Source organism: Hyaena hyaena, unplaced genomic scaffold (assembly GCF_003009895.1).
Source record: "Hyaena hyaena isolate Hyena2069 unplaced genomic scaffold, ASM300989v1 scaffold_313, whole genome shotgun sequence".
Lineage (NCBI taxonomy): Eukaryota > Metazoa > Chordata > Mammalia > Carnivora > Hyaenidae > Hyaena > Hyaena hyaena.
The window spans coordinates 1,264,535-1,280,508 of NW_024080945.1; positions in this window are offsets into that span (position 1 = coordinate 1,264,535).

Consider the following 15,974-nt stretch of genomic DNA (forward strand, 5'->3'; position numbering starts at 1 on the left):
GCGTGGCAGACGCAGGAAGAAATGACGATGGTATTGAATGAGTGTGAAATGCTGTGGTTATAGAGGCATGGACTTTGTTTTGAGTGTCACTGATTACATGGCACCTGGCACAGTGCCAGCCACATAGTAAACATTTAGATTAATCAGGACTCTTGGCTGCAGTGGTCAGAACTCCACTGTAACTGATTTAAGAGAGAAAAAGGTAAGTGAATTTATTGACCTAAAAGTTCTGGAGTAGTTTAGGTTTCGAGGTAATTACTTCAGGAGTCACCTCTTTTTCGGTTTCTTTTCTGACTTGCCTTTTGAGGAAAGTAAAAGTGTTTCTGTTTCAGTGACTTAAAAAAGCTTGAAATCTAACTGGCTTAAACAAAAAAATAACTTTTTTTTTGCCTATGCAAATCAATAAGTTCAGAAGTTCTACATAAGATGAAAACATTCAACAGGATATCTAATAAGCAGCCCAAGAGAGAGAACAGAGGCAAAATTAAAAGGACTGGTAGCTCCCAAGTTCTCTAGAACTGAAGAAAGATTGATTACTCTTTAGACTGAAAGAAAAACCCAGTCTTGAGAAAATAACATATACATCATGATGAAGTTAAGCACAGAGAACATTTTAACAATCTTAATAGCAATCAAAACTTAAACTACTGACAAAGAAATGACATTTAGACCCGAAGCCAAGTTCTTAAAAAATAACAATTGATGCTAAAGAGAATGGGATATATGTAGTACTGCGGAGAAGCTACCGACAACGTAGAAAGTTATGACCAAGTAAATAATCACTCAAAAATGAAGAGGTGATGTGATACACCACTGCCAATCCAAGCAACATATTGGTTCGCCCCAGCCCTTTACTATCAGACTCAGTTAAGGATTGAAGCCTCAGGTATGTAGAAAGAGAAGCATTCATGACTCAAAAATATAAATGGATCCTGGAAAAAGGGCAGTACATGACTTGTGAATCTACAAAGAAACAGACTAGCTAGGGAAACCGAAAACGGATGAAACATTTACAACAGAGCTAACTGACAGATAACACCACAAACCCCAAAATGCAAGAGGGTGATGTCAGACCACAAGTGCAAAACTTGCACAATGTCGGTGCAAAGAAACCAAAAGCGAAACAAACAAACAAAAAAAAAACCCACCTCATATCGAAATTAAAGATGTTAAAATGATATTAGAAATGAAAGAGCAACATAAATCAGAGTAAGAAGAACTCAGAAATGAATGGAATTTGGGGAAGAATTGGAAATGAAAGAAAATGATTTCTGAATAGAATAGTAAAGTAGGAGGAGGGGCCCCTGGGTGCCTCAGTTGGTTAAGTGTCTGACTTTGGCTTGGGTCATGATCTCACAGTTCATGTGTTTGAGCCCCGTATTGAGCTCTCTGCTGTTAGCATCCTCTGTCTCCCTCTCTCTCCTTCTCTCCCCTGCTTGTGCTCTCTCTCAAAAAAAAAAACAAACAAAAAAAAAACATTAAAAAAATAATTAAACTAGGAGGAACCCAGGAGTAAACAGATAGTGTCTATAGAGAATGAGAATTGGGAAATGAGATTTTTTTTAAGTCAAAAAGAAATTCAGAGAAAGAAATGATCAACATTGAAGATTGGCAAAGAAGCCAATATATGGATAAAGAAGCCCTGATGAAGAACAATTAGTTAACAGAATATAACACATGATAATTCAAGAGAACTTTTCCTAAAATAGAAACAGATTTTTGTACTTATATGTAGTCACATATGTATTACATTAATATATATTCATATGTATATCCATACATATTTTTAAAACCTCATGTTGAAAGGGCATACTGTAAAAACACTGAATAACAAGATGCATTCTAGTTAAAATTACTGGACTTTACATTTGGTCATTTAGGCCAACATTCATCAAAGAAAACCAGACTATCATAGGACTTCAACATTGATACTTCATGCGAGAAGAAAATAGTGAAGCATTTAAAATGATCAAAGAAAGAAAATGAGAGAGATACCTGAGTGGCTCAGTTGGCTGGGCTTCCGACTCCTGATTTCAGCTCAGGTCATGATCCTGGGGTCGTGGGACTGGCCCTGCTGAGCACGGAGCCTGCTTAGGATTCTCTCTCTTCCTCTGCCCCTCTCCCATACTCATGCTCGCTCACTCTCTCTAAAAATAAATAAGTAAATAAAAGAATGAGAACCAAGGACTTTGTATCCAGCAAAACTGAGTTTCAAGTATAAAAACATAGGCTAATTTGTTATCAAAATGGAGGAACTCCAAGAATGTTACTCACTTGAGTTCTTCCTGACAAATCTAGAGAATGAAACTCAGCATCAAAGGGACTACTAGACAATGGCAGAAGGACAGTGGAGAGCATTCGGCCTTTCGTTATACAAGCACTGAGACTAAGCGAGGGTGTGGCAGTCAGGGCGCAGTCAGGGGGAAGAAACCCACGTAATCGGTAACCTGAATGGAGAACGTCTACTGTAAGAACTGGTAACGGAATTAGGAGTGAAGCCGGCAGGAACTCCTAACCAGGCAGAGGTAGTGGGTCTGGGGAGCGGCCACGGCCTCTAGCACTGACACTGAGTGGCTGAGAAAGGGCTCCTCACCCCTGCACCTGCCGTAGGGCCAAGCTCTGGAGCTTGCTGGAGAGGGCAGGACTCTGTCTCACTGCTGTGTACAGAAGATCCTTGAAGTGTGGCCTCAGTGGGATTTGCTAGAATCCTCTCTCTCTGCAGTGTGAGGATGTTCTCCACAGGGTAGCTTATCTCAGGTGCCCTATCTCAGAATTCACAGCAGAGCCCCAATGAGGGGCTCAAACTCACAAACTGTGAGATCATAGCCTGAAGTGAAGTCAGAGGCTTAACCGCCTGAGCCACCCAGGCGCCCCCAGAAAACCACATATTGTAAAAAAGAAAGGCCATCCTTTCCTTGCTGCCTAGAAAGAGGTCCACGTTGTGCTGTCCTGAGAGAAACTTTCACAATGTCTGGAGGCCGCGATATCCCGCAAAAGGAGATGTCCTCAAATTCCTGCCGCAGCACAACTTAGGTGGCGGCGATCTTGACTTCAAGGTCGAAAGTACATCCACAGAAGGAGAAGCGATGTGTACATCACAAATCCAGAGAACCTGGGAGAGCTTCTGCTGGCACATCGTGCCATTATTGCCCCTGAAAACCTGGCAGATGTCATGTCACAGCCTCCAGGAATCCCTGCCAGCGGGCTGGGATGATGTGTGCTGCGACCACTGCAGCCACTATCTGGCCGCTTCATTCCCGTGACCCTCACTGAGTCGGTCCAGGTGGCTTTCCGGGAGTCCCGCCTTCTGGTGGATACCGATGCCAGGCCTGACTGCCAGCCCCTCAGAGAGATGCCCTGTGCTGACCTGCCCTGTGAAGCACAGACGGTCCTCCATGCTCTGTGGCCGCGGCCATCCCTTACACCAACAGGGAGCTCACGCAGCGGGTCTGATGTGGCGGGTGCTTACGTGGCACCATCTCCTGTGAACACACACGGGAGGCCATGCCCGACCTCTATGTCTACAGAGACCCAGAAGACACTGGAAAGAGATGGAGAATCACACTGCTGCTGACAAGGCCATGGCCAGGGAGGACTTTCAGCATAAGTGGACCACTCCAGGCCCCAAGTTCACTGCCGCTCCAGCTGAGGCCCGAGATTGGTCTGGAGGTGAGCCGGTGCACGCTGGGCAGATCCGGCAGCTCCCTGCTGAAGTCTGGAGGGCTCAGCCTGCCACGAGAGGCTGGTGTGCAGCTCCCGCTTCCCAGCCCCCGGCTGGCTGGGAATGACCACTGGGCAGTCTCAGGCTGTTCTTCCACAGACTTTTAGGCAGAAGATGGAAATAAGGGTGATGGCAAATAAACAGTTAAAAATATATCAGGAATTTTTTTTTAAAAAGCTCAAGGAAGGAAAGGAAACATAATCCTAATTATAACTTCGCTCGTCATTAACGGTATTTACAAGAGTAACGATATCAATACTATTATTTTAGCTGAAGTCATGATGTATTACTTTGAGAGGATGGAAAACAGAGGAGGCAGGGGAAGGCAGAAGGTAGTTCAATGCTGATCTCCTATGCTAAAGAGTCAATACACCTAAATGACGTGATATCTAAAACTGAAATATAAAGAAATTGAAGTAAATATATCATTCAGAAATATAGAAGCAAATGACCTGAAAGGGCTCAGTTACCATCACGGAAACTAAATGCAGCCTCCCCTTTTTCAAGACCCATAAACCTGTCAGGAAGTTACTTTAAAATCCTGATTCTGTAAACACACGCACATACTCCAACCCACTGCCACCAACAAGAAAACAAACAATATGCACGTTGTCAGCACACTTGCTAAGGTTACGCAGTGCACAGCCTGCACACCAGCAAGCGTACTTCCGGGGAGTAGGAGGGGGTGCCCGGAGTGGGGAAAGGTAGGGCAGAGTATTGCCATTTTTTTCTACTGTGTGATTGGAAGAAAAACAAGGAACAAAAAACTTCATTACTCTGTTGGCAGGGAAGGAAAGGTGGAAGAGGAAGGAAGGGAGGGAGGGAGGGGGAGGAGAGGCTGACCTCAGGTGTGGCTGAACAGAGAGGGTTCAAATCATGTCACCAGGGTCTGGTTTCTGGGTCAGGAATGCAAACTCGGCTGTTAGGACAGGAAAAAAAAACAAAAAACAAAAAACAAAAACCTTCAGCCTTCAGATTCCATATTCCTAGTCTTTCTGTGGATGAAAATTTATGTGCTAATAATAAAAGTTGTGTGCATATTAGTTAAGGGACAGGAGAGTCAGTGAAAGAAGACAACAATAGCAGGAAAGAACATTTATAGAATCAAATGGAAATAGAGGATTTTTAAAAAACACAAGGAAAATGTAGGAGATAGCAGAGAAGTCAAGGAAAATGGAGGTAGAGAAAAGACCACAGAATTGTAAAGGACATTGTGGACTTTGAGAGAACAGTACGATGGAGCTGTGGAAACCAAATCTATTGTAGTGCTTTACAAAGTCTGGTTCCTGGACCAGAAATAGCAGCATCACCTGGGAACATGCTAGAAATGCAAACTCTTGAGTCCCACATTAGACCTTCTGAATCAGAGGCTCTGGACCTGAGGGTCTACCAATCTGTAGACAAGACTTCCAGTTGACTCTGAAGCACGCTCAAGTTTGTGGGCAGTGCACAATCCATATATAGGGGAATTTCACAATTTCAGTCATAACTGGAAATTCGTGTACCCTCTGAGCTACCATTTTCACTTGCAGCAACAAACTCTACAGCTATTTGCATGCAGACAAAATGATTTATGTACAAGGCTGCAGCATTATTCGATTAGAAGTTATGGGACTGGGGGCGCCTGGGTGGCTTAGTTGGTTAAGTGTCCGACTTTCGCTTAGGTCATGATCTTGCAGTTCGTGGGTTCGAGCCCCGCGTCGGGCTCTGTGCTGACTGCCAGCTCAGAGCCTGGAGCCTGTTTCAGTCTGTGACTCCCTCTCTCTCTGACCCTCCCCTGCTCACGCTGTTTCTCTCTCTCCTAGAAATAAATAAAACATTAAAAAAAAAAAAAAAAAAGAAGTTACGGGACTGGTGAATCTGTAGTGGTGCATCTGTACCATGCAGTCCTGTGTAGCTATAACCAAAATGAGCACATTCTTCATGAACTAATATCTCCTGGATAAGTTATCCCAATATCACCAGATTGAGCTGCAAAATCAAAGTGAAGAAGAGCATATCTTGCATGCTGTCATTTGTGTCAACAAAAGGAGCATTATATATAATGCACTGACTTTATGCATGTTGACAAAATCTCTTGAAGGCCAAACATGAAATAACTGGTTACCTACTGAGGATGGAAACTAGATTATAAGGAAAAAGATAAGAGGATGTTTGAACCACGGGACTTTATTACCCAGTTAAAAATTAAAAACCCGGAGAAGGAGAGAGGAGGGTGGCAAGATGGCAGAGAAGTAGGGAGTTCCGTATCTCTCACCTGCATCTTTCAAACAAAGAAGGGCTGAAGCCAAAGACTCCGAATGACAAGAGTCTGGGAGGAAGAGAGACTGAGTCTACTAAGCAGACAGCCTCATAGGGCTACCTCAAGAAACAAGCCAAAGTACACATGGTGGAGAGTCCCAAATACCACTACAAGTACGAAAATAAAATAACCAAAGTCTCAATAAGAGAGACCAAGAGACACCATTAAAAGAACACTACCTGAACAGACAGGCCCTGGACAATGAGCCTCCTTCAATATAGCAGTACATGCAAGTGCAGAGCACATAACCAGCTTTTAAAACTGACAAGAGACAGAAAGCTAGCCAAAATGATGAAATGGAAGAACTCTCCTCTATAGAAATTCCAGGAAGAAGTGACAGCTAAAGAATTGGTCAAAACAGACATAAGCAACATAACTGAACAAGAATTTAGAACAATAGTCATAAAATTAAATGCTGGGCTTGAAAAAAGGCATGGAAAGCATCAGAGAAGCCATTGCTACAAAGACTATGGACCTTAAAAATAGTTGTGATGAATTAAAAAATGCTATAAATGAAGTGCATAATAAAATATAGATGGCCAATGCACAGATGAAGAGGCAGAGAGGAGAATAGGTGACTTAGAAGACACAATTATAGAAAAAAGAGGAAGCCGAGAAAAAGAGAGATAAACTGATCCAGGAGCATGAAAGGAGAATTCGAGAACTGAGTGATACAATCAAACAGAACAATATCTGTACCATAGGAATTCCAGAAGGAGAGAGAGAAAGGCGCTGAAGGAGTCCTTAAACAAATTATAACTGAGAACTTCCCCAATCTGGAGAAGGAAACAGACATTGAAATCCAAAAGGCACAGAGAACTCCCCTCAGATGTAACTTGAATTGATCTTCTGCATGTCATATCATAGTGAAACTGGCAAAATATAAGGATAAAGAGAGAATTCTGAAGGCAGCTAGGGAGAAAAGGGCCCTAACATACAAATGGAGACCTATCAGAGTGGTGACAGACCGATCTCCTGAAACATGGCAGGCCAGAGAGGAATGGCAGGAAATCTTCAATGTGACGAACAGAAAAAATATGCAGCCAAGAATCCTTTATCCAGCAAGCCTGTCATTCAGAATAGAAGGAGAGATAAAGGTTTTCCCAAACAAACAAAAATTGAAGGAATTCATCACCACAAAACCAGCTCTACAAGAAATCCTAAGGGAAAGTCTATGAGGGAAATGCTGCAAGGAACATAAGGTACCAGAGACACCACTACAAGCATGAATCCTACAGAGAACACAACGACTCTAAACCCATATTTTTCAGTAATAACACTGAATGTAAATGGACCGAATGCTCCAATCAAAAGATGTAGGGTATCAGAATGGATAAAAAAAAAAAAAATCCATCTATTTGCTGTCTACAAGAGACTCATTTTAGACCTGAGGACACCTTCAGATTGAAAGTGAGGGGATGGAGAAATATCTATCATGCTACTGGAAATCAAAAGAAAGCTGGAGTAGCCATACTTGTATCCGACAAACTGGATTTTAAAGTTAAGGCAGTAATAAGAGATGAAGAAGGGAATTATATAATAATTACAGGGTCTATCCATCAGGAAGAGCTAGCAATTATAAATGCCTATGCACCAAATTCGGAAGCACCCAAATACATAAAACAATTATTCATAAACAGAAATAATCTTATGGATAAGAATGTGCTAATAGCAGGGGACTTCACTACTCCACTTATAGCAATGGGTAGATCAACTAAACAGAAAATCACTAAAGAAACAATGGAACTGAATGACACATTGGACCAGATGGATCTGAGAGATATCTTTAGAACTCTACATCCTGAAGCTATGGAATTCACTTTCTTCTTGAGTGCACATGGCACATTCTCCAAGAGAGACCACATACTGGGTCACAAAGCAGCCCTCAATAAATATAAAAGAATTGAGACCATACCATGCACACTTTCAGATCACAGTGCTATGAAACTTGAAAATCAATCACAAGAAAAAGTCTGGAAAACCTCCAAAAACATGGAAGTTAAAGAACACCCTACTAAAAAATGAATGGGCCACTCAGGCAATTAGAGAAGAAATTTAAAAATATATGGAAACAAATGAAAATGAAAATACAACAATCCAAACTCTTTGGGATGCGGCAAAGGTAGTCCTAAGAGGAAAGTACATTGCAATACAGGCCTATTTCAAGAAACTAGAAAAAGTGCAAATACAAATTCTAACAACACACCTAAAGGAACTAGAAGCAGAGCAGCAAGAGCACCCCAAACCCAGCAGAAGAAGAGAAATAATAAAGATCAGAGCAGAAATAAACAATATAAAATAAAAAAAAAAAAAAAACCAAAAGCAAAAAACAAAAACACAGCTGAACAGATCAATGAAACCAAGAGTTGGTTCTTTGAAAAAATAAACAAAGTTGATAAACTGCTAGTCAATCTTCTTGAAAAGAAAAGAGAGAGCACCCAAATAGACAAAATCATGAATTATAGTGGATTTATTACAACCAATCCGTCAGAAATACAAGCAATTATCAGGGAATACTATGAAAAATTATATGCCAACAAATTGGACAACCTAGAAGAAATGGACAAATTCCTAAACATACACACTATCAATACTCAAATGGGAGGAGACAGAAAACCTGAACAGATGCATAACTAGTGAAGAAATTGAGTCAGTTATCAAAAATCTCCCAACAAATAAGAAACCTGGGCCAGATGGCTTCCCCGGGGAATTCTACCAGTCATTTAAGTCAGAGTTAATACCTATTCTTCTCAAGCTATTCCAAAAAATAAAATGGAAAGAAAACTTCCAGACTCATTCTACAAAGTCAGCATCACTTTGATTCCCAAACCAAACAGAGACCCAACAAAAAAAGAGAACTACAGGCCAATATCCTTGATGAATACGGATGTAAAAATCCTCAACAAGATACTAGGAATTTGAATTCAACAGCATACAAAAAGAATTATCCACCATGATCATGTGGGATTCATTCCTGGGTTACAGGGCTGGTTCAATATTTGCAACACAATCAATGTGTTACATCACATTAACAAAAGAGAAGATAAAAACCATATGATCCTGTCAATTGGTGTAAAATAAGCATTTGACAAAATACAGCATCTTTTCTTAATAAAGACCCCCAAGAAAGTCGCAATAGAAGGAACATACTTAAACATCATAAAACCCATTTATGAGAATCCCACAGCTAATATCACCCTCAATGGGGAAAAACTGAGAGCTTTCCCCCTGAGATCAGGAAACACGACAGGGATGTCCACTCTCACCACTGTTGTTTAACATAGTGCTGGAAGTCCTAGCATCAGCAATCAGACAACAAAAGGATTTAAAAGGCATCAGAATTGGCAAAGATGACGTCAAACTTTCACTTTTCGCAGATGATGTGCTACTCTACATGGAAAACCCGACAGACTCCACCAGAAGCCTACTAGAACTGATCCATGAATTCAGCAAAGTTGCAGGGTACAAAATCAACATACAGAAATCAGTTGCATTTTTATACACCAATAATGAAGCAACAGAAAGAGAAATCAAGAAACTGATCCCATTCACAATTGCACAAAAAACCATAAAATACCTAGGAATAAACCTAACCAAAGATATAGGAGATCTGTATGATGAAAACTATAGAAAACTTATGGAGGAAATAGCAAGAAGACACAAATAAATGGGAAAACATTCCATGCTCATGGATCAGAAGAATAAGTATTGCTAAAATGTCAATACTACACAAAGCAATCTACACATTCAGTGCAGTCCCAATCAAAATTGCACTAGCATTCTTCTCAAAGGTAGAACAAATAATCCTAAAATTTGTATGGAACCACAAAAGACCCTGAATAGCCAAAGTAATACTGAAGAAGAAAACCAAAATGGGAGGCATCACAATTCCAGACTTTAGCCTCTACAACAAAGCTGTAGTCATTAAAACAGATCTCGAGATCTGAGACCAATAGTCAGTTGCTCCACCCACGGAACCACCCAGGCACCCCTCAAAGGGGCCATTTTATTTCTTCTTCTGTTATTAAATGCGTTGGATTTCAGATCCAAACTGGAAATTTTTACTTCAAACACATTTGATATTTTTAGTTGCTATAAGTAACAAGATTGCAGAAAGGCGGTTTTGTCATTCTCTGATCCTTACTGTGGCCTCTGAGGTTTGGGAGGAGTTAGAGTTTGGGTGTGAGTGGCAAGGACACTTGACATGAGATCTATTCTTAACAGACTTTTAGGTGTGTGATACAGTATTGTTAACTATAGACACTATATTGTACAGATCTCTACAACTATGCATCTTGCATAACTACCTTGATATCCATAAGCTTTAGGCTTTTACTACTGAGTCTCCTTTTCCCCATTGAGCAGCACCATCCTGCTTATGATATGGGAAACTGTCTCACACCGATTCTTTCGATGCTTGTGGGAATGGGGCCGTCAAGCACCATTCTCCCAACCTGGCCCCCCTCCTCCTTGCATGCAGGCCAATCCAGTTTTAGTCTCAGTAGAACTTGAATCTTGAATGGTGACTGCTGGTGGCTGGATACCCATCAGTCTAAACACACCGTCTGTGGGCTTCTGTGACTGGATCTTCGGACTGTCCCCAGTTCCTGATCACTTTAGAGTCCTGTTCACCTTTCACTTTGATTCTGTGAGTGACCCATTATTCTTATACTATTTTTTTCTTGTTAGCTAGAGTCAGACTCTTGGGATTGTAACTCCAAAATACTAATCATAACAGGATAATATGCAGAAAACTCTGTACCAGTTTAGCCACACAAAATAGACTCATTTTCCCCTGTTTAGTGCCTCAGTGGAGAAGTCTGCCTCCCCTCATCTCTAATCTGTAGTTCTGATGAGACTGACTGCACCCTTCTGGCCCTGTGGGTGGGCACATGAGAGTATTCCCCTAGCCACAGGTTCAGGGATAGGGTCACCTCTGGGATTTTGCCATCTGAAAAGGAATGTCTGTGGTTCACCAGACTGCTAGCTGTGTGCCAGGATGGTATGAACTTGTAGCTGCTGGTGGCCATTTTTGATGCCACGTGAATGACTTTGCCTGAAAGTGAAACCAACATAGAGAAAAGTAGAACTGACAGATGAAGAAACAAAGAAAATGCTCTTGCAACATGTTTCTCTTGGATCCAGTGATGTCCAAAGCAATCTCCTTGAATTTTAGAGTTGCTCAAGCTAGTGAGTCCCTTTTTCCTTTGTTTCTGTTACAACCAAAAGAATCCTAATACAGAGCTGGGTTCCAAAGTCCTTCACATTCTTTTTTTATCCTTGTCAGTGAGCTAAATGGCTTACAAGTTCTCTCCTGCAATGCTTTCCATGAGGAGTAGCAAGGTAGATCACTGTTTATAGCTTCTTACAAGTATCCACTTTCAATAAACTTCCTCAGAGCTAGGTCATAAAATATTTAAGTGGTACCATCTGGTGTTGCTCTTGAATGCATTCTTCCTCATGGATTACAAACCAGTGCCCAGGTCAGAAACCAGTGGTCTTGATGCCCTTCCCTTGGTGGGACCCCTGAGTCACCTGGGTGCTCCTTCTTGTCCCACAGTCTGGCTGTAGTCATGATTTAGGAGTACTGTGCACCAGTGGGTCTCAATCCTGGCTGCACACTATAGTCTCTGAGGAACTTTTATAAACCACCCATGAAGGGGCTCAGTTGGTTGAGCATTTGACTCTTGGTTTCAGCTCAGGTCATGATCCCAGAGTGGTGGGATCGAGCCCTGAATCCGGCTCCGTGATGACAGTGCAGAGCCTGCTTAAGATTCTCTCTCTCCCCCTCTTCCCTTCTCCCTCAGTTGTGTGCTCTCTCTGTAAAGACACAAACAAACAAAAAACCACCATGTCTGGATTCCAACCCTAAAGATTCTTTTTTTTTTTTTTAATTTTTAATGTTTTATTTATTTCTAGGAGAGAGAGAGAGACAGCGTGAGCAGGGGAGGGCCAGAAAGAGAGGGTGTCACAGACCGAAACAGGCTCCAGGCTCCGAGCTGGCAGTCAGCACAGAGCCCGACGCGGGGCTCGAACCCACAAACCGCGAGATCATGACCTAAGCGAAAGTCGGACGCTTAACCGACTAAGCCACCCAGGCCCCCCTCCAACCCTACAGATTCTAACATAGGTCTTGATTAAGGTCTATTGATCCATGTTTTCCGAAAACTCCCCAGGCAATTCTGTGCAACCAGATTTGAAAGAGTCACTGACACACATAGCTCACCTCTAGATTGGCCTAGATGGTCTAACCAAAAAGTGTTGGTTTTTCTGCTCTCCCTGAGCTCCCCAAGTGAGTGTGTAGATGTTCTCCACTTTCTCTAGTCATACATTCATTTCCAGACCCACCTTACTCAACTTACGATGGGGCTGAGTCCCAGGAAACCCAGGGTAAGTGGGGAAAATATTTTTAACACACATAATCTACGGAACCTGTGGAATTACCCTACAGTTGGGCAGAATCATCTAGCATGAAGCCTATTTGAGAATCAAGTGTTGAACGTCTCATGTACTTGATTGAACACTGTACTGCAAGTGAAAACAGAATGGCTGTCCGCGTATCGGTGGTTCACCTTCGTGAGTGCAGGACTAAGCCGGAGCTGTGGCCACCCTGATCACGGGAGAGGACCACACCACACATCGCTGGCCCCAGGAAAGACCCAAATTCAAAAGTCAAAGTATGGCTTCTACTGAATGCCTATCACTTTTGTACCATCATGAAGTCAAAAATTTGTTAAGTCAAACTGTATTAAATCAGGAACTGTCTGCAGTCCTTTCCTGAGCATTTTAAGTTCCAGATGCTATGCCAGGAACTAGAAGTACAAAGGTGCATTAAACCCAGTACTCATACTTGAGGGCCTGCAGCATCAATGGGAGAGATTGGTAAGTGAGGAAGTACAGGGTCAAAAAAGAGTGAGCCTAGGAGGGCCAGTTCTACCTGGGGCCAGTTCTACCTGCAAGAACGTGGAGGCCTGATTCAGGAAGGGCTTTATACAGGGGGTGACCTTGAGCCGAGTTAAGTCTTACAAGTATAAGAACCACTAGTGAAGGCGATTCCAGGGAGAGGGTACAAATGAGAAAAGTCCATGGAAATAGCTAAGCTTATATTTATGGTCTGAGGTGGACTGAGTAGAGATAAATCTGGAAAAGTAGGGAAGGGCCAGATTGGGAAAGGCTTTTGTCTCTTACAAGAGAGTTTGGGACTTTATCTAGTGCGCAGCCAAAGCTATTGAAGAGCTTTAATCAGGGAGGTAAATGCTGTCATATTTAATTTTTTAGAAACCCCTGTCCAGGAGCCATGTGGGGGGGTCGGTTGGGATGGTGTCAGACTGAAGGCAAGGACTCCGCATGGCAGACTGTCATGTGATAAGACAGAGAGAGCCCGAACCAAGGCAACAGCAACAAGATGGAAAGGAGAAGAGGCATTTGAGTGAAATGAAGGAAGCCCAACTTGCAGAATTGGGTGACTGGATGGAGGGAGGGAGAAAGTGAGATGCTCAGTCTGCAGCTTGGATGCCCGAGTGAGTGACGATGATGCCGTTCATGGAGACCAAAGAATGCAGAAGGAAGCACAAAACGGTAACAGGGAAACCCAGTAAGATCCTGGGGTTCCCAAGGGGGGCAGGCTGTTGACTCTATTGTGTCTGTAAAGATACTGACTGAGGAGTCATAAGCATGGAGGTGTCCTTCAAATAACAAGCAGGTGGTAAACTATGAAACGACAAGAAAAGATAGCCAAGGACAGAGGCCAGGGGAATACTGAAGAAGGACCAAAAAAAAGAATTAAAAAATTAAAAATAAGGCTGAAAAAAAATAGGTGGGAAGGAAAGTAGGGTTGGGTGGGAGTCTTTTCATAAGAAGGGAGCTATACCAGGTGTCTAAGCTATAAAGAAATCAAGGACAATGAAAATGGTGGTGGGTATTTTTCTTTTCTGACCACCCTGCCTCTTTCTCCTTCTTCTGGTTATAGCAGCCAGTCTCACCTTGCTGATCACCCCTCTTTTGCTATGTGAAGCCCTGGTGGGGTGTCAGGGAGAACATTCTGCTGACAGGATGGGCATGCCGACCAAGCCCCGTCAGCTGATTGGGTGCGCCCACCTGGGATTTGGAAACTAGAGCCAAGTGACCCAGACATAGTGTGCATTTCACATCAGCATCAATCCCTGATAAAACTGAATTATCTGTCATGATAGACACTTCTTCATCTAATTTTCGAGACTATGATAGCCTTCCAAATTCTTTAAAAAAATATTTTATTTTATGGGGCACCTGGGTGGCTCAGTTAGTTGAGCATCCAACTTCGGCTCAGGTCATGATCTCATGGTTCGTGGGTTCAAGCCCTGCGTCAGGCTCTGTGCTGATGGCTCAGAGCCTGGAGCCTGCTTCAGATTCTGACTCTCTCTCTCTCTCTCTCTCTCTCTGCCCCTCTCCCACTTGTGCTCTGTCTCTCAAAAATGAATTAACACTAAACATTTTTTAAAAAATAAAACAAACATCTTATTTTAAAGTCATCTCTACACCCAAGATGGGATTGGAACTTAAAACCTGGAGATCAAGAGTCCCATGCTCTACTTACTGAGCCAGCCAGGTGCCTTGCAATAAATTCTTCCTAAGTGTAGGTTAGCAAGTGCTTGTTTATGATCTTTGTAACTGAAGAGGCTTAACTGGATTCAGCCATTAGGAGGCCACTGAGTAGTTCAGTGAAGTGAAGGGTGAAATGTTGATTGAAAAGAGATGGAAGGTGAGGAGGTAGAAATAACTGCATTCTTCAAGAAGTTTGATTTAGGAAAGAAGGTATTAGGAAACCAGCTAATTACTTTTAGCTACATTTAAACCCATGTTTTGCTAAAACAACTGAAAAGGAGTTCCTGAAAACTGAGCAGTCACGAATCTTGTTTTAGTACTGATTTCTCTAATGTTTAGTGAGATTTCATTTATCAACATGTTTCACCTATTCTTACTAATTGTATATGACAGAGTCACTCACCCCATGATGGGCAAATTGTTCTTTAAAATGTCTGCTTCTGAGGGACGTGTGGGTAGTTCAGTCAGTTAAGCATCCAACTCTTGGTTTCAGCTCAGGTCATGATCTCACAGTTTGTGAGTTCAAGCCCCACCACAGGCTCTGTGCTGACAGCGCTGAGGCTGCTTGGGATTCTCTCTCTGCCCCTCCTTGGCTCGCTCTCTCAAAAATAAATAACTAAACTTAAAAAAATAATCATAAAATGTCTACAGAATAAAGGTTTGTCTGATTTCATATAGTGATAGAAAATAATTTGAAAGAAATAATAAAACCACTACCAAAAGTTTATCCAGTGCACCAAGTAAAAGATTACATTTAAAAATAATTTGATTTTGGTACTGAATTTTAGAGAGACACATCAAATAAGGCTCTAACCAAACTTGGGAGTGAATTGCTATCTGATGCTTTTCTGCCCTCCAGTGGTTATTAAAAGTCATCGAGAAATGCATCATTTGCTTTTAAATATTTTATAAGGCTATATTTTCTTCGCAACAGAATTTTTGGCTTTAGGAATTCAAAATTTATAAATGCATCAGCATTCACAAGATGCACATGTTCTTAAAAATTGGCAGAACTCAGAAAGCAACCCAAGCCTCACAGAATATAAACTTGACTTTAGGCAGCCAGTAGGTGGAGGAATTTCCAAAGCTAAGAACTCTACCACACTATCCAAACCCAACCCCAGAACCGGAGGGTCTTAAAAATAATCGACCTGTGTCTTCATGTTATACTGACAGAAACCAACGACTGTCTATTGACTAGTTCCCAGGTGTGTTTACATATATACCCAGGGCCCAGGAAATGCTTGAAAGGAAGGACTACTTTAGGATTCAAGTTAGATTTTACTTGTGAAATATGCGAAGTGGGGCCGAAGTGAAAGCTTGAATGGTATGGACAGTGTGAGATAAAAAGGTGTGAAGAAAGTGACT